General features: G+C 36.3%; 1 long non-coding RNA gene across 1 annotated transcript in view; it reads left to right on the top strand.

The window, feature by feature from the left end:
• The window catches only part of LOC128073967 (uncharacterized), a 75057-nt gene extending 51853 nt beyond the window's left edge, over positions 1–23204 (top strand). Inside the window, exon 2 of the long non-coding RNA XR_008202944.1 lies at positions 23031–23204. This is a non-coding gene — a long non-coding RNA (uncharacterized LOC128073967). The remainder of the gene's footprint in view (positions 1–23030) is intronic.
• Positions 23205–25646: the final 2442 nt, after the last annotated feature.

Raw genomic sequence — 25646 nt, 5'->3', positions numbered from 1 at the left:
CCCTTTTACTCATTAAAATTTTAGATATATATTTTTTCTTTCTTGCTGTTTCTGTTCCTACATTTTTCTTTACACTTAGATTCAAATTACTTGTTGAATTCCCTCTGCTAGAGTAAAACTTGGTAGAGTAAAACTTACATCTGTCCCAAACTCTTACCTGGCCTTCCAACAGAACTTGTAGAATGCATTTGTCTTTCGATTTAGATCTGATTTAAAATATATGTGTGCTGTGTGTTTTATTCCAGTTTTAATATCTCATATATATTGAGATTACAGGGAACTCAAATGTATACAGTGATGTAGAAATCCATCATTTTCCTTTGATCTAAGGAGGCAATACTTCTAGTTAATTTGTAATATATTAAATCTCATGAACTTATGCTTATTACATATGGATGTTTAAAACAAAAGTGAATTATGAATCTTGTTATATTTTGATCCAGTAATTAACAATTTGTGCTGTTATGTTGCAGTGCTTAATAACTCTGAAATCATAATCCTTAAAAGGTATTAAAAACAGGCTGTAGTAAAAGACAAGTTTCTTTCTTATGTCACTGTGGGCACTTCATACAATCGGAAGATGTTGGAACAGATCCTCCTGAAAGTTGTGTTAAGGTACATGCAAGACAAAGAGGTGATTCAAGACAGCCAGCACAAATTCACCAAGGGGAATTCATTCATGACCAATCTGGTTGCCTACTATGATGGAAAGACTGCATCAGTCAATAAGGGAAGATTGACCAGTGTCATCCACCTGGACTTCTGTAAGGTCTTTGACATGGTCCCACAGGACATTCCTATCTCTAAATTGGAGAGATATGGGCTTGAAGAATGGACTGTTCAGTGGATAAGGAATTTGCTGGATGGCCACAATGATAGTGTTGTGGTCCATGGCTCTAAGATCAGATGGAAGCCAATGACAAGTGGTGTCCCCAGGGTGTCTATTTTGGGGCTGAGGCTCTTTAATGTCTTTATCAACAACCTAGACAAGTTCAAGTGGGATCAAGTTCACCCTCAACAAGTTTGCAGAGGACACTAAGCTCTACTCTGCCTCATGAGGCCCCATCTGGAGCACTGTGTCCAGATCTGAGCACCCTAGAATAAGAAAGATGTGAAAATGTTGGCATGGGTGCAGAGGAGAGCCACAGAGACGGTCAGAGAGCTAGAGCACCTCTCCTACAAGGAAAGGTGGAAGAAGCTGGGCTTATTCAGTCTGGAGAAGAGAAGGCTCCAGCAAGACCTCGTTGTGATCTTTCAGCACCTAAAAGGAGCTTTTACAAAAGATAGAGACTGACTTTTTACACGGCCTGATAGTAATAGGACAAGGAAAGGCTTCCAAGTAAAAAATGGGAGATTTAGATTAGATGTTAGGAGGAAATTCTTTACTCAGAGGATGATGAGGCACTGGCACAGACTACACAGAGAAGTTGTGAATGCCCCATCCCTGGATGTTCTCAAGGCAAGGTTGGATGGGGCCCTGGGCAGCCTGATCTGGTAGGTGGTAGCCGTGACCATGGCAGAGGGATTGTAACTAAATGATCTCTAAGGCCCCTCCCAACCCAAGCCACTGTACAATTTTATGATTCCATGAATGCTACTGAAGATAACTGACAGTTGTATACGAATATACAAGGAAAAATGCTTTCAAATTTAAAGAGGGTAGACTTAGGTTAGATATAAGGAAAAAGTCTTTTACAGTGAGGGTAGTGAGGCACTGGAACGGTGGTGGATGCCCTGTCCTCGACAACTTTCAAGGCGAGGCTGGATCAAGCCCTGGGCAACCTGATCTAGATATAGATGTCTCTGTTCATTTCAGGAGAGTTGGACTAGATGACCTTTAAATGTCCCTTTCAGCTCTAAGGGTCCTATGATTCTATGACTCTGATAATTTTATTAAAATATATGTTCAGATTTTTTAATGGAGACTTATACCACTTTATTTCTGCACTTCACTATTTTACAGTGATGGTAATAAGCATTATTATCTTTTTTTTAACTTGTTTTAATATTGTGCTATATCTTTAATATCATTAAACATGACATATATTCATGGCTCACACCAATGCAGTTGAAGTCAATGATTATATCCTTGTTAATTTCAGCAATACGGGGTCACACCTGGATAGAATTACATCTTCATATACATGCTTTCCAAGCAGAAGTGAGAATTCCTCTTGATGGTCTCTGTTCACAGCTCTCAAACATAATAATTTGCTAAGAATGTCTGTTATACTTATGGAAAGAAATTAAAATCGTTATTAGCTCTGGCAAGTACTTTCTATTTTATATAGATTCTGAAATGTAGTGTCCATTAAAACCTTTTAATATGAATATACTAGTTAACTACAGTGCAACTATCATTTACAGTTTATTGCATGAGTTTGTTGCAAATGTACCTTTACTTCTATCAGTACTCCTTGATGGTGATGCTGATCTATATATATCTGATAAAATTTAAATCTAAATGATTCCTTCATGTTACAGCATTTTAGTTGTTTAGTGGAATAGATTATTCACGCATGGATTTTAAATGGGGAAGAAATCACTTTTTTTTAAGGACATCCAGTAAGATAAAACCCACAGGAGTATCAAGACTCGTGAAAGTCATAAAAACTTGTTGTCTGTGTGCAGAAAAAGGACAGCACACTGTATAAAGTAAATTATTGTTAATGTATTGATAATTAATTATTTACTTTCAATACTTTAAAAGATTTAAAGGTCCTTAAGGTTTTCACATCTATAAAGAGATTCTGGAAAATAAGCTCCTTTAAGACTTCAGATGGTAGGTCTTCGCATGCTAGGTAAATTTTTTCACATAAATGACAGAAAAATAGAGGGAATCAGTAAGAAGAAGATGAAGTATGAGGAACATAACACCAAAAAGAAAAAACATTGTAAACAGCTAAATAAAAACAGCTTGGGTAATTACATCAGTTAGTGTAAAAATCTGGCAATCTTCAATAATCAGAAGAAAAATACTTAGGAAAAAAAAAAAAAAACAGATTGTGGAAGATTGGAAGGAACATCTTCAGCAATTGAAACCAGATCCCTGCAGCCAAATCATACAATTCTATAGATAATTGCATGACGTTTACTCTGTAAACCAGTTAAAGACAAAACTCTTAATAGCAGTGTGCTCAGAAACCTTTCTTTTCTGCTTACTAATAATCTTATTCTGATTTTCAGCATTTCTCAGCTGTTCTCACACATAAACAGATGGTCTCCCTCCTTGATGTTTACCCAAGTGATGATTTATCAGGGCAGATTATGGTAATTTTAGCTTTTCATTAGCTTCTGTCTCCAGCACACTGCTCTCATCTCCATAATCCCATATGCCACGTTTACAAAATTGCACTGACAAGCAGAGAACGCTCTCAGGTAAAGAAAGGAGGAGATGGAGCTTAGTGTCTTAGAAAGGAGACCTCAGCATTCTTTACTAGTGGCTTCTCTTACCTGATATATTCCTTTGTTTTACCAGAAGAGAAGAACTACTTTTTTGAAATCCTTCACTAGGCTAAGAAAGCCACAGCATATCAATCTGCTTGAACAGTTCTTCACCTCACTGTTCTTCACTACCCTGTTTCTTCTCCAAAGGGAGGCTCATCAGCATCATTAATGCTCTTCTAACATGATCAGGGTGTAATATAGACCAAATCATGCTTATTACCTCCAGACATCACCATGGTAAGAGTGTTTATTTGTACTATTCCAGCCAAAGATAAACACTTAATCATGGCTAGTACATTCCACAAAATGAAAAGAATGTCCTAACTTTAGTGGTCTTTGAATCAGTCTCATTGCACACTAAGTAATATTTAAAAAGGACAAGTTGTTTCCATGCTTTAACAATTCCCATGACCAGGAAAATCACTAATAAGCACTAAACGTTAAAACAAATTGCAAACAGCATAAAACATTTTTATCATTTTCATAGTCATGTGTACACATCAGCCATAGCCTAATTGCTAAGACAAAATTACACTCCTAATTATAGTGATTTTTTCCTTTCGAATGGAGTATGAAATGGCATTATTTAATTACTGAATTCAGGTGAGCTTCAAATTTCTGCATGCTGATCTCACAATATTAGTTGTTTGAATGACCTGTATTTTCAGTTTGTCATGAAACTACTGCAAGCTACATAATGGAATTAATGCAGCTGCCACAGTTGTGCAGGGCAATAATCAACAGCTTCTTTGTTGCTGGAGAGTGTATTGAGGCTGCACATGATGTGTACTGAGAAAGGCTTTTTATTGCAGGGAAGAATCTTGTGTGTATTAACAGGTTTTCTCAGAAAATAAATCAGCGTATAGGCAGACATAGTGAATGGAGAAGGGCAAGGATGATAAGTTATTTTGATCTAAACTTTTGACAAGTTAAGAAAAAATGTTCTGGATAAAAAGTGCAAATTGAAATTTAGAGCTGAAATATAATCCCACTGCTATAATAAGCAGTAACAGTAAAACAACAACCAATCATCTGTATGGCAACACTTCACCACTAGTAAACTTGAGATATAGAGCCTTTCTTTCTTGCTCTGATCCCATGCACCAGAAACAGCTGGCTGTTTACTTGTGTGCTCACATACAAGCAAAGGATAAATGTCCTTCAGCATGATGGAGAGGCCAGAATCCTACAGCAAGATACGCTCAGATGTGTATTTGGTATCTGTGTTCCCTGCCCAGGTACTCTGGGAGTCATTGCAGAGGTGGTCACTGTCAGCACAGACCAGGGGCTACTCTATCCTGGACACAGCCAGCTCCAGGTGAATCTAACAGCCCCAGCACAGTTGAACTCCACCAGCCAAGATGGTGGCATGTAGCTAAGGTAAAGGAAAATGCCAGACAGAAAGAAGGAGGTGAGAAAGAGCGAGAAGCAGCAGGGGAAGTACCAGGGTCAGAAAAGGGCAAGGAGGTGCTCCAGAAGCCAGAGCAGGTAGTTTTTGCTGCTTGCTGGAGAGACTCTACTCAATCAGATAGTTACTGCAGCCTGTGGTGGATGCACAACATAGCGGATGGGTATGTCCTGAAGGAAATGTGGCTCATGGAGAATACACAACAGAGAACAGTTGTCTTAAAGGAGCTTTATCCCATTTGAAACCTTTGCTGGAGCAGAAAAAAAGCACGCGAAGCCAAATGCATCTGACTCCAGCCCCTCCTGGGCTGCTCATGGCATGAAAGGAGTGAGAGGAGTGAAGGAGTGGGGCTGAGCCTGAGAGGGGAGAGAGGAAAGGTATTGTTTTAATGTTCGCCTTTTTTTTTTTCCTCTCACTACTCAAATATATTTAAATTGGCAATAAAATAATTTTACTCAAGTCTGCTTTGCCTGCAATAATAATTTTTAAGCAGTGTCCCTGTCTTTCTCTTTACCCACAAAGTTTCACTGCCTTTCCTGCTAGGTGGGGCTGAGTAAGTGTTCCGGTGTCTGCTAGGGCTAACCCAACACAATCCACTGTGCATCCTTCATTTACATCTGCTTTCTGAGCGACCAGGGACAGTGATCCTGACCACTGTACACCATAGAGTTGGTGATCTGCATAGCTGCTAATCTGATTAGAGGCGGGCCTGTGTGAACTAAGAAGTTCACATTCTGGTGAACTTCTCTGTGGATAGGGCTGTCTGATGCTGCACAATGTGAGATTCCTAGCATCTGAAGAAATGTAAGATTATCTATCCTTTTTCTCCAACTTTAGTTATCTCTAAGAAATAGTATTTTGAAGAATACCATTGCGGTGCTTTGGCTAACATCTTTGTGCAGACACAGCCTCCTGTACACAACACGCTCCTCCTTGGTGATGGAAGGAGAAAATGGACAGGAATGTGAAAGGTCGTGAGTCAGGTTAGATACGGGGTGAACAATTATCATTACAGGAAAAAAAAAAAAAAAAGACTCACCTAGGGGAGAATTAATTTGTTGCCTATTAAAAAAAAAGTAATTATTTATTAAAGTAGTGGGACACAAGAAGGCAAGTGCTAAACCAACGCTTCTCACCTCCTTCTCAGACTTAATTCCACTCCTGTTTTACTTGTGCAGAATAATAGTTTGTACGGAAATTTCTGTCAATCATAACAGCACTTCCTCTACAAAATTATTTGTGATGACTTCTAGACAGCAAAATTAAAACACAAACAAACAAAGAAGCTTCCATATTTCCTTCCTGCTACTATGTTGAATAGTGTTAAGAAAACATTCAACAGTTATGAGATGTAATTAAGGTTCAGAATTACCTATATCTATGAATCTGCCTCAGCTCCACAGGCCATATGGACTCACAACCCTTTCAGTGCTTCAGGATACTACTCCCTCTACGCTTTATGAAGAAAATATGTAATTAAAACATAAGTAAAGCAGAGATATCTGAATAATTATTTATTTGGTTCATGTACCAAACAAGATAAATTCAATTAAAAATTATTAAAAACAGGAAAAGTGAATTCATTTTGATATAAAATTAAATACTCTTTAATTTTCAGGAAAAATTGAGCACTAAATAGTGCCAATGTGTCATAATATAAGCATATTAGGCTTTACTTTCTTCAAAATTATATTTCATACGCTGATATTTTACCAAAATTATTTTATTCAGTAACATCTCAGTTAGCATATTATTTCTGGCAGCTAGAAGTACACTTTAATACATTACAATTATTTAACTCATCATTCAAAACTGTTAAGATTCATCATTCTCCTTTCACAGGACAGGAAAATGAAGTCTAAGTTCTTGTTATTTAAGTGCTGGTGTATAAATTACCTCAGTGTCGTATGTTAGTGATTGAGATAATGCATCTGGTAATGTTGAGATATACTAAGTTACTCACATAGATTATTATAGGTCTGATTAAGCTGTTGTAGCCTTATTGTAGAATCTTGTATTGTAGATAAATGTAGCCTTATTGTTAGAATTTACACGCTGATACTTTCACTAACTATACTAACACACTCATCTACTTTCAGGCAGTGTCAAATCAAAAAGGGTGATGACATCCCTGGCCCTGAGCATGTCCTGATCACATGGCATAGTACATCTTTCATTTCTCACAAAACACCATGGCAAGTAATGGTGTTCCCAAGTGCTTAACAGAAGGGGGAGGCCAGGATATATTTGAATGACAGAGGGTATTAGCTTAAGTTTTCAAAGTATTTAATGTCCAACGTTTCAGCCTTCCTCATTGTTCTGTTCAGTTTCAGGCTCCAGGTGAACTTTTTGCAAAGTTCTATGTGCTCATTTGAATTTGTCTTTCAGACACGAGTTTCAAATTAAAATTAATGGTGCCAAAAGATTATAAATGCACTGCCCGCTTCAAGCTTCCCCTCAGTGGTCATCATTCACAGTATACTGAGTACACTATTCTTTTAACCTTACTGCTCCTATAGACATACCTCCCTTTATGAGATCTGAGATGCAAGGTTGTTCAACAACTTAATCATCTCCAAAGTCAGTAGTAAATAAATGACCTATAGTACAGCTTGATGTATCCAGTGTTTGACAATTACTTTGCTATACAATGATACAGACTCAGCATCCCAAATGCACTCCCTATCCTCTTCAGTATGGCTGCTTTCTGTTGCTGTCACAGTTACATGCAATATAATCCAATTAAAGCAGATTTACAGTTTTACACTCTGATCCGAAAACTACACTAATGTAATTTTTATTCGTTTTAAGGCTTTGCTGAGAAGAGAGTGGCTGAGAAGCTGTATTTTCTCATTCACGTTAACAATAGTAGTAAAAAAGTAGTAACAAATAATTTCTTCCAAAAGTTTGTGCTTAAGATGCTGAAATTTGCCACTTTCTCTTACAGGTCTGCAACCTATATTGTAGCCATGACTGGGAAAGAAGAGCCTTTCATTCTTCTCTCCTTCTGAACAATTGGTTGGGAGCTGGATAGAATGGTGGATAAGAGCAGTAGATTTTTTCTTGTACAGGTTGATGTAAGTTATGAGTTATTAATTCTCTCCCACCTGCCCCAAAGCAATACAAAGGAGCTCTGAGAACCCCAATTTTGCCCTGAAAATTGGAAAGTTTCCTTATTTATCACCGGTTTATACCATTAGTGAGAGTCTTGGTGTCATCTTAAAAACCTTTTACAGAAACACTTTATTTAATTAAAAAAAATCCTTAATAAAGAAAGAGAACTAGTTTTAGCATTATCTGGTAGAATTTCTGTAGTTCACAAAAGAAAAGGAATGTTATATAGATTTTCTTAATAAGTCTTGAGTTGCTTCTTCTGCAAGATTTAAGTTCTAAATCTGCTTATAATTATTCAGCTGGAGCAGTTAGTGCTTGAGCCATGAGAAGAACATGTGCCAGAGGAGTAGCCAAAGAAGACTTGAAACTGAATTAGTTGGGCATTCATGGTAATTATTAAGCCACAATGGTATGCTAACAGGAGAAGCAACAGCTTTTGCAGGCTAACTCATGAGCACAGTGGAGTACACGCAAGGTCCTCAGTATCTGGAATTACCATGAACAGCTTTTGCATCTGTTTATGATAAAAGTGAAAATGTACACCAGCACCAAAGAAGGCTTCCAAGAAATCTTATAGCTCACAGGGAATCTGTGATTTTCTTAGTACAACACTGTGACGGAGAAAAAATGAATTGGCCAAGTACTTTGGTGCATGGATTTATTGGTTACTTCTAAGTAATATGTGGTTTGTTCACTTTTTCTTTGCCATCCCAGTGCTAAGACTTCCTAATTAAAAAGATGACCCTCTAACTGTGAAATCTATATTCGCTCTACTTATTGCACAGCCTGCCATTTTTAAACTTGACTCTTGAGTTTCATTCTAGGATGATTATTACTTTCATCAAGGTGATTCTATCAAAGCTGCTTTCCAAGAAGGAAACCTCTTAGATAAAATTAAATTACCTCTTTGTAGGATGATAATAGACTTTTTAATCTGAAACTATGAGACTGACATAAAATAGTGATACAAATATTATTGTAAATGTGAATCATAATAAACTTTTATTTACATTCTAGTTTTAATTATTTCTGGGATATACCAATTTCTGACCAATTTCTTTTCAAGTATCTATGATCAAATATCTGATTTCAAGTTCTTGTGAGAACTATTTACTGAAAACATGCTTTAATCACCTTGAACACATTAATGCTAAAACTGTCCCTTCAAGACATTTAATCACATTCAGGAAAATAGAGACTAATGATAGCAGAAGGCTCAGAATTTCTCAGTATTTCTGGAACTGTGCTTCCTTCAATATATTTAAGGACATGAAGCATTGATTACACTACAAGTTAATTTAGTTCTAAAGATAAAAGTAGCTCTCATCCAGCCTTTCTGTTAAGCAAGATATTTGAAGCAATGTGACAAGGCTTTCCTGTGCTAAATTCAAGCAGGAGATTCGGAGATTCTTCCCTTTACCTGTTACTATAGACAGGATTTCATAGTTTTAATTAGGAATTTTATTAGCAGTGAGACTCACTTTATTATAGAGATGCAATAGGTGTTTTGCCACCACCACCAATTCTCAAACATACCAAAGACATCATACTTTTTCATCAGAAAAGTATGTCAATTCAGTAGCTGTATTCGTCATGTTTCAAAGTCAGAGCTCTGGGAACAGAAAATGTGGAGTAATTTTACAATTTGTGTTTGCTAAAATCACTCATGGAGTTATCACAGCCCATTTCAACAGTACTTACAGATCAATCAGACAAGACACGTCACCAACAATGTGTCTCTTTGCTCTCCTGTTTGCACTGGTTATTTGCTACAATAATTATAAGCAGTAAAATAAGGCAAAAATAGTCCTTGCAAGTAACTTCCACCAGGCATTTTGAATATTTTTAATTTAGAGTAAGTGATAAAATCACTAGAAATAGATTGGAGCTTCACAGCCACAAGCTGAAAGACTGAGTAAGTTTCCTGAAGGAAATCTTTCTGCTAGCTGCAAGACAGAAAGGAAAATAGAATCGCTTGCTAAAATCTGTGCATTAACTTTACTCATCTATATATATAGCTACATCTTATATAGGTAGATATATATAATATAAAGTTAGATATATATAATAAGAAGTGATGAAACTGAGGCATATGACACCTTTTATTCTGGGCAAGCTAGAGAACAAAAAAGAAAATGCAATTCCAATTGAATTTTGTGTTTGTACAATTGATTTAATGAAACAAGGTTGCATGCATACTTTTGAATTTATTTGGGAAAATATGGTCCTTGGTCACTAATTTTTTTCCAATGGGAAATAAGCCAGACTGCGTTCATGAAACTATATTAAATCTGTCTTGCAGCAGTCCTCACTATCTTCATTTTGTTTCAGAAGAAAATACTCAGAAGCAATCTCTTCCTTGTGAAAGGGAAGATTGTCTTTTCTTGGGTGAAATTCACTTGCTTATGCCCCACCTACTCCCTCCTTTAGAATGACAGGTCATTTCACTTCATGAAAAATCTGCTTAGCCTTTTTTGTTCTATGCAACATCCCTCTCTGAAGAGCACCATTTAGTCAGTTGTGACTTCTCTTAGACTTCCAGTCTTCTGCCAGGATTTTCTTTGATTCTATCCACCCCTAATATTAGAATATTCTGTGACTATATTGTTCTGACAGAGAGGGTCAGACTTTTGAGACTCAGAGCTGTTAATCTACACTTTTGAATACTCTTATGCACTGCATTGTGCAATGCAGTGCTGATCCCATCTTAAAAATAGACTTGGACTGAAGACTTTATTACGGATAGATTAGACACATTAAGTCTATTTTTATTTCCCTACTCTCACTTCTTTCTCTTTTTATAACAAATTTGGGTTATGTTCCTGAATGAACTGGTATAGAAAGTTCTGCTTCTTTATTTGTGCTGCTGTATCTCCACTGGGATTCATTATTTGCTTACTAGCATCCCCTGCTGTTCCTCTTTGAGTGAGCTGCTCACCTAGATAGGATTCTTTATATATTAACAACTCCAAACTAATACTAACTCAATAATATACATGCATAACATTGCAACATCACAGTAGCATACTCCATACAATGGATCCAAATGCCAACCCCTTTGGAGCCAAACTCCTCAAAAAGGAATGAGAATGTATTCAGTAAATGTGATCAAGGACTTTAATATTAATCAGTAGTGAAATTCAGAAGCACAGGGAGTAAATCTTCTGGTAAGAAGAAATCAATAAACAGTAAAAGCCATGTGCTGCAGGCTTATACTCCTAGTCACTGTTAGTTTCTTTAAATAGACTTAGTAGTATTTCTTCTCAGTAGTATCTGACTCCTCAGATGGCTAAGATACAGAAAATCAAAACAAACTGCCTTCTTCTGGCACTTTTTCTCTGTCAGCTGCCTACTTTGCAACATTCGCATACATTTGTGCCAAATGTCTATCAAACACATGCGTGATATGCCAGTACAATACACTGAGATTTGCAATAAAATTGCCTGTCTCACAGCATGAAAACAGATCTCATTAGACAACAGGAGGGTCTATACATTCTCCACTTCAGAGATGGATTTCTAATCCTGAATTACTTCCTGTAAACTTCCAATTGACTGATATGATAGAGTAAAACTATAGGTTGACCATGCAGAATTTTAACAAGTAACTTCAGTATCAACAAACAAAAAAAAACCTATAAACTAATTTCAGATTCAGTCACGTTCTCATAATTGTATCAAAATTAACTCCACAAGAATCAACAGACAATATTTAAACTTGTTTTTCCTTCGTAAGTGAAAACAGCTAGACAAAGATTGACTTGCTGGCTTACAGATGTGCATCACCTGAGGATGAAGATGCAGGTTAGTGATTTAAAGAGTGATTGATTCCAGCACAGTGAATGGATTTATTAAAACACAGCATAAATGGTTGGGTGACCCTCATTTTTGCAGTTCAATGTTTCTTGTCCTGAAAATCAAATGTTCGGTTTTTCTCATATAATGTAATGATGCCTCCATGATGCATACTTCAACCTAGATATCATGTCATCTGTTGTACTTCAGAAGAAAGAAGGAACCAACACCCCCATTTAAGCAGTATCTTTGTTCAGCGTCTGGGTAAAAGTCTTCAGCAATACACAAACGTAAATGTAACAGATAACGTCTGTAACAAGATGTCACAGGAAATAAAGATTGCCTCAAAGGAAATTCAATATTTTACATTGTGTAATAAATAAATTAATAATTAAATTCATATTTAAAAAATAATGAAGTGATATTACACACACTCTTTGAGTGGAACAAAGCACTGATGAAATCCCTCTTCTTTTGTTTTCATTTTTACTGATAATCACAGCTCCAGTAGCTTACAGGAGCTCACTAATTGTGCAATGGTGCAGAGCTGGACAACCAAATAATACAGTTTTGAGCGATTAGAAAAACAATCTTGAAGTATCTTGGCATGGCAACATTTTAAATTGTAGATTTGTGTCATTTATTCCACTTCAATTTAATAAGAGCTGAATCTTTTTTTTTATTTTTTATTCACATGAAAGAGGATAGAAAAATCTTTAGCCAGTTTAACAGCAAATCCTTTTATTTACAAATTTTGTAACATGGTTTAGTCTAACAAGGGATACTTCAAACAAATTAATAAACTTTCATCATTGGGTGCTGAATATTTTTAAATGGCTATACAAGAAGACCTGGAATTCTACAATTCGAATTTTGTTCTGTCTTTCAAATAAGTTAGAGAGCAAATTTCTAGAATCCGGTCAGCATATGGGCAGGACACATGCCAGCATTCTCGCAGACGTACCAGCTCCCAGCTCAGACCACCTGTGTTGTCACCTACCAGCAGTTGCTTCCTTCTACAAGAGGCTTCTCCCCTTACCCTTGTAGATGGACAGATTTATCTTATCACAGAATCACAGAATTGCAGTGGTTGGAAGGTATCTCAAGAGAGCATCAAGCCCAACACATCTGCTAAAGCAGGTATGCTGCAATAGGTTTCACAGGTAGGCATCTAGACAGATCTTGAATATCTCCATAGAAGGAGTCTCCCTAACATCTCTGGGCAATCTGTTCCAGCACTCTGTCACCCTTACAGTACACAAGTTCTTCCACATGTTTGTATGGAACTTCCAGTGGTAAAGTTTTAGGCCGCTGCTCCTTGTCCTACTGTTACCATTGAGAAGATCCTGGTCTCATCCATTTGCCTCCCATCTCCCTTTAGTTATTTATAAACTGATCAGATCCTCCCTCAGTCTTCTTTTTCCCAGCCTGAACAGACCCAGGTTACTCACTCTTTCTTCTTACAGGAGATGCTCTGGGACCTTTATGATCTTTGTGGCCCTCTGCTGGACTCCTTCTATGAGATCTCTGTCATTTTTTAACTGGGGAGCCCAGAACTGGACAGGGTATTCTAAATTTATCCTAATGTGGGTATTCTAAATGTGTCTAAATGTGATCTCAGCAAGGCTAAGTAGAGTGGGAGGATCACCTCCCTCAGCCTGCTGGCCATGCTCTTTTTAATGCACCCCAGGATACCATTGGCCTTCTCAGCCAAAAGGGCTCACTGCTGGCTCATGGCCAACCTGTTGTTCACCAGAACACCCAGGTCCTTCTCCATAGTGTTACTCTACAGCAGAAGAGTATAGAGACTGAGGCAAAAATGTTCATTGAGTTAAATGGTCAGATCCTGTGCCATTTCAGAAAGTACTATGATTGAGACAAGTCATCTTTATCTTGGCTGAGATTAGATGTTTTGAGAACCAAAGTTTCAATGGAAACTTGAAAATACCCATTCATATTTCCTCAGTCAATCTACTTGATTTATCTGTCTTAGAAAGCAAGCAGCCTTTCACCTTCCTATGAAGGTGAAATATTGTTTTACAGAAATATTCATTTAGATTTACTAAGTGCCCCAGTTTATGCCATCGCATAATTGAATAATAACAGGCTAACGTTAAGAGAATACCCACTTTGAAAGGCCATCATTTACATCCTTGATTTTTGGGAAATGCCTCATTAAGATGGATATTAAAGCACAAATTTAAAGCTAAGCATGTGCAAAAATTGTTGAAGTGGAAGCAAAGGTGTGCTTAAAGATATTTCTATAATTTGATTTGTATTATGTGAGTAAACATTGTCATTTCTACATATTCTACATTATGTATTTCTACAACTGAATGAAATGAGATTGTGACAGGGACTTAAGCATTGACCAATTAAACCCTTGTCACACATATTGCTTTTTGTTCACATACTGTAGGCATACTTTCACCTAGTGCCAGCTAGACCTCTGCAAAGCCTGGGCACACACAGAGCAATTCCACAGGTGCTGTTATTTCCATAGAAGAGTGTGGAGTAGAGACTACACCAATTCTGGCTCCCTCCTCTTTGATTCCAGGATGCTACTATGCAAAAGTATTTGCCAAGATGTTTACTTCTTCTTCATGAGGTTCCTGTCAGCTCTCTTCTGAAGCCTATTGAGGTCCCTATGGGTGACAGAATGATACTCTGGTGAATTAGCCACTTCTCCAATTTTTTTCTTCTGCAAAACTGCTGAGCGTATAACTCTGCCCCACTATTCAGAGTACTAATTAAGATACTGAAGATGACCAGACCAAGTACTGACTGCTGGGGTACACTGTTCTAGACTCCACTAATCACAACCCTCTGGGCCTGGCCGTTCAGACAGCTTTTGATCCACATATTTCCATAGTTTTTCCAGCTCTCCTGTAGTCATTTTTTTATGCATCAGGAATGTAGAGACAAAAAACTTAATAAGAGTATTTACCTATAATGAGATTTGCCTGTTCATCTTCCAAGATAAAATGCTTCATTTAGTTTCTTGATATCATTCACACATTTTTTTGCTTAAGAGACTGGTTGTCATCTGATTGTGCTGGTAGCTGATTAGATGAGGTGCCAGATAAGGCTAATCGAAAAGAGTTAATTAGTTCCTCAGAAGTTTGTTGATTGTCTAACACTATTTATTTTTAATAGCATTTCTACAGTCAAAGAAAAATAGATGCTACATTTATACATACCTAAGCAAAAATACTGCTAATTATAATTAGGAATAATAAAAACAGGCACATAGCTTTTCAGCATGGATACCCATCTATTTACGCAAAAATCATTTCTGGTATGACTTACAAATCTCTGAGGATTCATTTGTTCCCAGTTTTACTCCAGATGTCTATGTTTGATTTTGAAAATCATAGATTTTACATTAACTTAGAAGAATACTCATCTCATGGAGAACCTTTTGTGAAATAAGGACTTAGAAGGCACCCTTCAAGAGTGGAAGAGATCAGAACACTGAGCTACTAAACACTTTACTTTAGGAGTCATTTGTCTTCTCTGGATAAGTAGAAAGGTTTGATTGCAAGTTTTCTTTCAAACAGTGAAACAGAATTGTTCAGGTGTATCATACACAATCTCTGGTGACAGCTATCTTGCTGCATGTCAAGAGCCTTTCCTAGTTACTACTAGCTGGTTGAAGATTCTTTTAGCACCAACTGTCAAAAAAAGGTGGTGAATGTTTTTCTTCATGATAGATGAGCAACCCAAAGCAGCTCAGCTTCTCTTCTAACATCCCATAATGAAATTCTCTGATTCCATAGGAACAATGACGGAATGGAATGCTTGGATTTAACATAATATGGCTTTCAGTTCACAATCTTCAAATGATACAGATAGTTCCAATAATTTGGCCTTGGGTAATATGACTGGGTATGCAGATTTATATTTCCTAAATAGGAATTGTTAAGGTACATCACTACCTGAGGATTTTCTGCACTTACATTTTATCACTTCTTGTATAGAATTATAAAAACCTTGAATAACAATCCCAGACCACCCAAAGCAGAAGTACATTTCAGCATTTTCCAGCACCTCAGAGTTTCAGAGTGTCAGTATATTGAATTTCTGGAAAGTACTGAAGCTCTTATTGATCCATGAATCCTCTCACAGAATGGACTTTCTCATATAAATATTGTCTGGGATTAATCAAAAGATCTCAAGCCATTAAGTAGATATTACCAAATTATCAATCTTGTGTTTCTCAACAAAGAAGGGAAGAATAATATTTAACAGCATCTTTTTGTACTCCAGAAGTCAAAAGGAAATCACTGAGTCAAAATAAATCTTCTCCTCATTATTATCATCGAAAATAAATAATATATATCTGTATATATAAGGATCCTGATTCTGTATTGCTGTCAATCTGTTGGTGTTGGCAGAGAAGCTTTGCTCTAAAGGAAGGTGAAGAAGAATTAGGTGTTTATGACTGCGTGGTTCATAGCAGATGCCATTACAATAGTCAAAAGACATATTTATTATTTTAAATAGCTTTAGGGATAGTGATAACAACATGAAATATTCAAATACGACTTTGAATCCATTCGTATTGTTTTTTTATAATTAAATCTCTTGATACAGAAGAATTATTTATATTTTATCTTTACTGCCCATCCTTGCTTAGAGGTTTGGAGGAGAAAACAGCACGAAAAACAGATGGCTGGATTTTGAAAGTTTTACCTTATGCAGTAAAATGAGGCTCTGTACAGATGGACCTGTAGATATCGGTGCCAGTATTGTATGTTATCCATATGGACTGCAAGATTTATGGCAGAAGAAATTATTTTCAAATTCATCTTCAGTCACAGGCTAATGTCTTCCTGTTTGTACAGCTCTACCATTTCTACCCTCTGTAATTAGAGAAAAAAGAATAATGTCAAATAAATATTAGATTGTTTCCGTGATAAGTCATACTCAGTAGATTTACAAGTGTTTTAAGATCCTTGAAGAAAAGGTTATTTCTCTGAGCTCTATACTTGAACATGGAAAAATATACAGGTGAGCATGTATTGTAGCAGCCCAATATTTTCACATCAGAGTGCTCAGGTTCCTGCAGACAGACATGTATGTGAAGGACTGCACAGAGCTTCCAGACAAGAGTTTCTGAGTTGGTGGCTCTAAGCTAGGGTAAGAAAAAATGTCTTTAAGAACTGAACTACATGTTCATCACAGGGTCATTCCCTCCAGGACTAACCCAGGTAATATTCTTAAATCTCACATTACAAAACTTTATATCCTGCTCTCAGCCTTCCCAGCCTTAAAATAATATTTTCCCTGTTTTGTTCTACAGTTAAGTCCGTAACATTTTAATTGTCTGATCTTGTACAATACTGAGGCATCCTCTAATGTTTCATGTTTCAGGAGCATGTTTTTTCTCGGAGCTTTAATTAACTGATATTTATAAATTGGCTTTAGATACTCTGATGGAGACTACTACACAAATATAAATTATCCTTACAATGAGTTGCTAAAATGCAATTACTTGTAGTATTCAATTCTTCGATTTGCAAAAAATACATACCTCATTTATAATGGGTTTTGGGGTTTTATTTCTTTTTTATTCAAGAGACACTTATAATTTCATTAAAAAAACAGTTTTAAAAAAAACATTAAAAAAGTGAATAACTCAAAAATATCTGAGAAAACAAAACAATATTGAAATACACTTTCTTCTACACAAAATCATATGCATAATATTTCAGGCTAACAGAGCATAGTAACAAATGGCCAGTTTGGAATACTTGCAGAGGGAAACACATTTCTGAAAGGAATCTGCTTCTGAAAATACAGGAGAAAGAAAAAAAAAACTAATTATGTGTAGACATATTTTTAAGCAAAATAATGCTGTCTTTAAATATAACTTTTCGTTTTTATTTTGCCAATTTTGTCCTTGGCTACCACAAATGTGATTTGCTTCAGCTGAAAGGAAATAACAGCCGTGAAGTTGTTCATATGTGATGAATGAGAGCATAATATAAAACAAGATACATACACCACAACAAGCAACTCAACACTGCTCAGATTAAAGCCTGAATCTCCATCATATCCCTGATTATTTACTCAGAACATTTCTGGGCAGTATGCCCTCAGAGGCCCAAAAGCTTCTCATTAAGTACGTATTCAAATGCCATTTAAAACTGTAAAACTAAATTATTTAATGAAGAAAATGAGAAAAGAACTGGGTAAGTATGATGATATTAGCTGATATTAGTATGAAGAGTAATTAATAGTTTCACAAAGTGAAAGTAACATGTCCCTTTGAAAATGATTTATCCACATGAGAAATATTGAGCAGTTTAATTATATTTAAGAAGGAGACTGCTTTCAGTTTCTTTGTTATGCTTAAAAGTTGCACTTACATAGCTATAAGTTACCTATTGAAAAGTCCATCTGCCTGATCATGTAAGGCAGTTAGCTCCCTAAAAAGCTACAGATAGTGGTTACTCCTCTAAGCTATTGTTCTTCACTCTACTGAAAAGAAGAGTATAATTCCCTTTGCTCTAATCAGCTTTTCTTCTGAAAATTAAAAATCAGCTCAATTTATGCAGAAGAGAAACAGGAAAAGGTAGTGGTCCTAATTTTTGCATAGTGAAGATCCAATAGCATTTCTGGTGAATTGCAATGTCTATTCAATTATACCACGTTTGTGCTGTGCTTTAGGAAAAATAAACCATCCTCTAAGGTCTGAGGACAAAGCTATTTGCAGACAACTAGAAGCACTGTACTTTAACGCTGATGGCTAAAAAAGCTCACTGTTACTGTTGTCACTGCTGAAATGCACCATCCACCATCTCACTGTGCTCACATTCACTGTTGGGTCTGCACAAATGTTCAGCAAGCATTGATGAATGTCAAAAGGTCTCATTTTTTCTGCTTAGAAGAATTCAGTTACCCACCTTTGCTTCATCTGCATTTCCGTGTCAGATGTCATTCTGTCAGAGTGCTCCTCTGCTGCTGTCTCTTGTATGGCATTAAACTGGAACAGAATATTGTTGGGAAGGTTCAGCCTCTACTGCCAAACCACCAGCATCTGCCTCTGTCATCGTGGGCTGGCACGATGAAATAGGAGGCATTACTTTCAGAACAGTCCTTGTATCATTGAAAAATACAGCATTCTGGTAAAGACATACCTTAAATGACTTTTTTTTATTTTCTGCAGGAACAAAGTGCTCTTCATGAAATACAATGATAAGACTAACACAGCATGTTTAAAATTATGTGTCAGCTTACCATTACATACTGAAATTTTAAAAAGAGATTTCAGAAAAAAAATATTGGAAGGAAATAAGGACTGACAATCACTATTATGTGAACAGAAAATAGTTTGTTCATTATATGCAGTTTAGAGTTTGGTCATTGACATACTTCAGATTTCTCATGCCTTTTATCCAACAAAAAGTACTATTTGCAGATGTTGAGGAAAGCTCTGATTTCAAAGAGGAAGGCAATAAAATTGAAGTTTTTATGTGCATATCTTTATTCTTCTCTGCATATTTGATCAATATTCATAGTTTTGTTCAAACAAATGACTGCAGCTATTCAAATAACCAGCCTGACAAAGCAGTGCAAAGTGTAGCTACTGTAAAATTACAAACTGCAATTTTTCTAAGCTGTTTGCTTGATCATTTTTATAATTCTTTCCAGCTGTTCCTTTCATAGACTCAGTAAAAGACTTTGTTTAGGTTATTAATTCCTTGTGAAGCTTGCATTGTGCTTGGGAAGAAGATTTGTTACTAATCACTGTTAAGATGATATTTTAGACATACTCTGATGCATTGCTTATGCAGATACCCAGGTGTGGTTACTATTTCCCCCTAACTTCATTGATCATTTAAATCTCACCCATCCTTCAAACTTGAACTGGATGTCTATAGCTGTTCCCACTATAAACTCAAGTATTCAACCACAGTGTTGAGTTTGGGCATGGTGCTCCATGTCACTTCTTTTGTAACCAAACACATCTAGGCACAGTACTCTGTGATGGACTAATTTGAAAAATAGCAACATCTTGGAGCAACCTCCAAACCACTCTCTAAGCATATTAACACATAAAGGGGCACATTTCTTGTCCAGACAGGAGACTCCTAGGGCTAGCAGCTAGTGTATGCATCAGCCACTTTGCCTAGTGCTGTTCCACCTTCCTTCAAAGTCAGGTCTCACACCGGCTACTGTAAAGCAAAGCCAGTTCTACATGAGCCCTTCTGGATTTCTTGCTGCCAACAGCAGCTTTTGAGAGTGAGCCAGCAGCCCAGGCTGGCTGCACAACATGTAGCAGCAATGGCATATGCTTAGAAATGAATGTTTTAGCCTGAACTCACTGCACCAACGAAGGACAGCTCTGGTCTGATTAACCAAATTTGTGTTGACCTCGCTAAACTGCTCTAGTGGAACAGAACAGTTGAAGTAATCATGAAAAACTGCTTTCTTCTGACACATAGTTAATGTTTTAATTAATCTTTAAGTGTTTCTAAGTTCATTGCCAAGTTATTTCTAATTATATATATTTTTAATAAAACACACAAGTGGCCTATTTTGGGTTAAAAGACATATATATATTTATTTTTATTTCTCAAAGGAACCCCCAAAAAGTCTTTCTTTGTACAATTTCAATGGTTGTTTTTTTCTCCTTTTCTTTATTTTTCCTTACGGTTAGTATGAAAATATGAATATGTAATCTACTTATAGGAGATTTTATTGCAGCATTTGTAAATGAGATCATATGGTTTATAAATTTTTCAGCTATTTCTCCAACTCAGGTGAAAGCTTAGCTGGTTGAAATGATAAAGGAATGTATTTGGCTTCTGAAATACAGAGGAATGTGTAATAAAGCCCCTGCATACAAACCTTAAGTATTTAAGAATAAGCAGAGCTCTTTTTCTCCTTTGGTTAGAAAGAGCCTTGACACATAAGAAAGTGATATAGTGGTGTTACATGTTTTTGGAGGGTATTTTTTGGTCAAATAAGAAAAGCAGGAAATCTGAGTAGTTGAAGGGATGCATTCTGCACAATCTTCAACAAATCTTTTCTTTGTAATAATTTGGCTTACCCAGGTTCCCTTTTTCTTACATAATGTTCAGTCTTCCCTGAACATCTCTTCTCTAGAAGAGGCCTGTCAACATCCAGGTGCTATGAAATATCCTTAGAACGGCCATAAATCACACAACTGTGGCTATGGCTTTGTCAGTGTTCCCCAGACTTTCTGTCTCATAAAGGAAACCCGATGTTGAAACCTTCCTGATCATTTCCCTATTCATTCCAGGGGATTTGGCCTAGATGATCTTTAAAGGCCTCTTCCAGCTCTCAGGATTCTATGATTCAATGATTCTATGATTCTATGATTTTCTGCATCTGTAATCATCTCCTCCTTTCTGTCTAGAGCCTTGGTGCTGGTAAAACTTTGATTGTTAGAACTCATTTTCTGTCTACTGCTGCAGCATCACTGTTGTTTTTGATGACAGTATTGGTAATTTCTCTTCTTTTCAGCAGACAATATCTGAATTTTCAGTGCACTGTTCCCCTTGTATGTATGGAATACATCACCGTGTTTCAGTGAAACCTTTGTAATTGGCAAACTGCTTACAATTAGGTATAAAAGGGAACCTTTCACTTTCCCAATATTCTTACAAGGGGACAACTGTACAATGATCCACCTTGAATTCCAGTATTCATTTCAAGCACTATATTTATAGATGACAACACTGAACAAAAAAAATATTTCTGCTGAAGCATTTGTTTCTGTTATTTTCTTTTTATTAAGTTGCAATTTTTATTTTCTGCAATGATTATTTCTTATCTCAAGCCTTCATTAAGCATTCTGAAAACCTCACTCAGCAGAACTTCAATTAACTGGACAACACAGAAATTCTGGTCAAGGCTTCACTGTCTTATCCACCCATAACAGGAATATACTGAATATTGAAGGAGGGATGATAAAGCAAATAAGATCCTATGACTGCAAAAAATCTGGCTGTCTCTTTTGAGTACTGCATGAAGCATGAGAAGTGCAGTTGTGCCAAAATACCACATCCTGGAGTTGGTCACAGTAACAATTTCAGAAGTATTTTATTTATTAAAATTATGTGAGCAAACATGAAAACCAAAAATGCTTTAGATTGTAAGAAATTGAGCGGTGGGTTTTATTACATACTTTTTTCACTGGGGGAGAAGCTTTTAAGTCTGCTGGCAGTATTAATTGTGCATTTCTTTCTTGTCTTGCAGAGAATGACATAAAATCACTGATGTGTTTGCTTTAGTTTCCAAAACATAATGTAAAAGAATAAAACTTACTTTAGAATGAAGTCACTCCTGCATACTGTAAAATACTTTTATTTTCAAAACAGTATATTTTCCTCCTGCTAAATAACAAAAAAGTTAGGAAAAGACAAGGAAGAAGACAAGATTTATTTACAAGACTCATTTAAATCCTCTAATTAAAAAAAAAAAAAAAAAAAAAAAAAAGTTAAAGTATTGATACATATTATTAGCACACAATAAACTACGAGAGAATGTAAATTTTTGAAATAGCACTTAGTGCTGAGACTTGATCACAACTTGATCACTAGTCCCACTCAAACCATTTTATTGAACATTATAGACCAGTACACAGTAGCAAGGATTTAAGTAGGCTAAGAATTATGTCATGATTTGACATGATTTAGACCAGAAGAGATTTATTGGCTGTAACATGCCTAACTCATACCGCAGGGAAAAAAAAAATCCATATTAATTTTGGTATTCCACCAATATAACATGGAAAAGCAACAGTATTTATGCGTGGTGAATCAGAACACTAGTAAAATCAAATACCTGCTGAAAGAATATTTTGAGATAACTTTAGCTTGCAGATATTTGCTTTATAGCTTCTAGATAATGTGACTCTGTACCAGAAAAACATCATTCTTGTAACTGTGCAGACTAGTGCAGTCTAGCTCCACCAAGTTTGTGACTGGCCCTGTAAACAAGGAGTGTATGGGGGTTTGATACCCATACTCCTTTGATAGCCTTGTTCTTTGAATGCATGTTCTTATGTCCTACATACAGAAGCATGAGCTGTGTTTCATTCCTCAAGGGTGAGGCAAAAGCAAACTCATAAACTTGCTGGAGTATTTAAGTACTTAATAAACTTGCTTAAGTATTTAAGTACAGGTAGATCAAGGGATCCAAGTTGAAGGAGGGAAGATTTAGGTTGGATGTTAGGGGGAAGTTCTTTACAAGGAGAGTGGTTAGGCCCTGGAATGGGCTGCCCAGGGAGGTTGTGGATGCCCCGTCCTTGGACGTGTTTAAGGCCAGGTTGGACGGGGTCCTGGGCAACCTGATCTGAATGTGTGTGTTTGGTGGCCCTGCTAGGCAGGGGGGTTGGAACTACATGATCCTTGAGGTCCCTTCCAACCCGGGTGATTCTGTGATTCTGTGATTCTGTAGAGAACTAAATGATGTAACAAGCATTCATTTCAGAGAAACAATTTTCTATTGCGTTTTTTCTGTGGGCTGATTTATTACAAAACAGCGTGCTTATCTGCTGGTTAGTTTTCACATCTATTTTTTAATATTCCAGTTATGCATTTACCAGAGAAGAAACAAGATCAAAAAAGTTCTTCAGCCCTAAATCAACCCAAGTGATGTTCTGTCTGTGACACCACTGAGAATCTCCACCCACGTGCAATGTTATTTTTCATCATACCTTCCTCTGGATGTTGTACCTACTCTTTAGATAATCCCAATCAACTCTACATATGGATGTAGCTTGCTGCTGGGTGCCCTACTGCAGATTCTTTGAATCTCCCAAGCACTGAACACCCACTGATACAATGAGTTGAGAAGTGACAAAGAAATTATAACCAAAGATGTTGATGCTTTTGGTTTTCTCCATGTTGCTTTTGTATTTTGCTTTCAAAGGAATGGATTATTCCTTTAATTCCTTCTTAAAACAGCAGTCCATTATGGAAAAGTATCCAACATTTTTTACATTTTTGCAAACCAGATTGGATGGAGCTGGCACTAGCCACTGGTCCCACGGCCTTTCTTTTTAATACCCCTTTCTAATCTTTTTGTATCTCATGTACCATATCTTTGTCAAAATGTTCTTCTACTGTCTCTGGCCATCTTGAAAGGATGTTATGACATTTCAGAACTATCTGAATATATTTTATAACTTTTATAAGTTCATTCCATAGGCTGATCCACACAAATAATAACTGCTCAACAGGTTGTGAACTGCAGGAAGGTTGATGAATGGACACCATATGGACTATTCCCTATGGGTAGGCAACTTAGATTACTACTATGACTTCTGAGTCTCTCCCATTTCTTTTCAACATCTACTACTTTTCAAGTTTAGCTCAGGGTTTTGCTTTTTATTTTTAGAGTAATATAGCCTACTGTTATTGGAGACAATTCAGTAATTGTTTTATCATTTTTCTTTTTCCTTCTCCAAAATACCTGGGACCTACATTAGTTTTCTAAATTTTCCTCTATTACCTCTATCTCTGTCTTTCTGTACGTAAATCCTTTTCTCATTATTCTTTCCTTTTCTGGGATTCCTCTCTCTTAAAGTGCTTTTCTTCGCATCATATAGGAGATTTTGCCACTCTTACATTTTCATGTTTACTATAATTTTGCTGGCTAGAACAATATAGGCCACTCCTATTGTAACTCCAAAGAGCACTATAGTTTAGAAATTGAATCTTACTGGTACCAAAAACAAATTTTGATCAAAGAATATCTATTATATTGTTATATATCTGAGAAACAAATGCTGTAAATGTTAAGAGGCAAGAACAAAAATGCAACTCCAAAAACCCTATGTTATTTAACAAAGCAGAGACCTTGAACATAGGTTAACCAAAGCACTGTGGAAAGTTCTTTGTATATCGTGAAAAGGAATCAGACTTTGAAACTTGCTGCATCTGAATGCAATCCAGACATCAAACAGCCATTTACATCCCAGCTACATATATTAAACTGCCATGCTTCTACATAAATTGTTTGAAAGTTGTATTTTCTTCCTCTTCAGATCTCCTCTTTTTCCTACATGCTCCAGAGAAAAGCTAAGCTTTCTATTAGACTTTGAAATTAAAACATAGCAATGAGGAGCTGAATTGGATTTTACATTCTTATGAATCTTCAAAAGAACTGCTGTTTTATGCTCCAGGTAGTTACAGACTTGGAAGCAAAGGTTTCACTGTCCATTTTATCAGCCTTTAAAATGAATGAGACTATGCCTGAAATCATTTATTGATCAACAGGGCTGTTATTATGGTTTATAATATGTAAGAAATAGATAACTTCTATGACGTCTGCAGGCATGTCAATTAGAAAAACTTGAACGCATCTACAGAACTCACTGTAAAACAGTAAAAACAGTACCCATCAATTTTATCCTTTGCCATCATCTTTTTAACAAAAATGTTACCCTCAAAATGAAAAATGGTTACAAGTGTACTGATCCAGTCATCAACCTGCTACACTTGTTTTACAAGAACAGCTGCTGCACATCTCAGAAAACAGCAAATTGGGATTCTTTTAATCTCCATTGCAATGAATGCCTCACAGTTCGAGAAATTCTTACAAAACAGAAAATGTCTTCTAATTAAGACATTTTTTGTCTCTTTAAATACATAGTTGGCAACTTATTTTACAACATAATAGCACAGCTTTCTATACACTGTCTGCTGCTTGTCAGAAGAAGATAATGTATAAATATTGAAAATGAAATTGTGCGTGTCGCATCTGTGAGAAAATATTTTGTTCATTCAAAATTGAATGAATGCTTTATGGAAATGTAGAACATTCTGTCCTAGCAATTTTAGTCACTCAAACTTCACTTTAATATGTTGCACTGGGGCAAAGATTTATGTCTCCATTAGAA

Source organism: Tympanuchus pallidicinctus, unplaced genomic scaffold (genome assembly GCF_026119805.1).
Source record: "Tympanuchus pallidicinctus isolate F22 unplaced genomic scaffold, pur_lepc_1.0 scaffold8, whole genome shotgun sequence".
NCBI lineage: Eukaryota > Metazoa > Chordata > Aves > Galliformes > Phasianidae > Tympanuchus > Tympanuchus pallidicinctus.
Note: the sequence above shows the minus strand (reverse complement) of the source record. Positions and strands in the feature narration are given on the sequence as shown.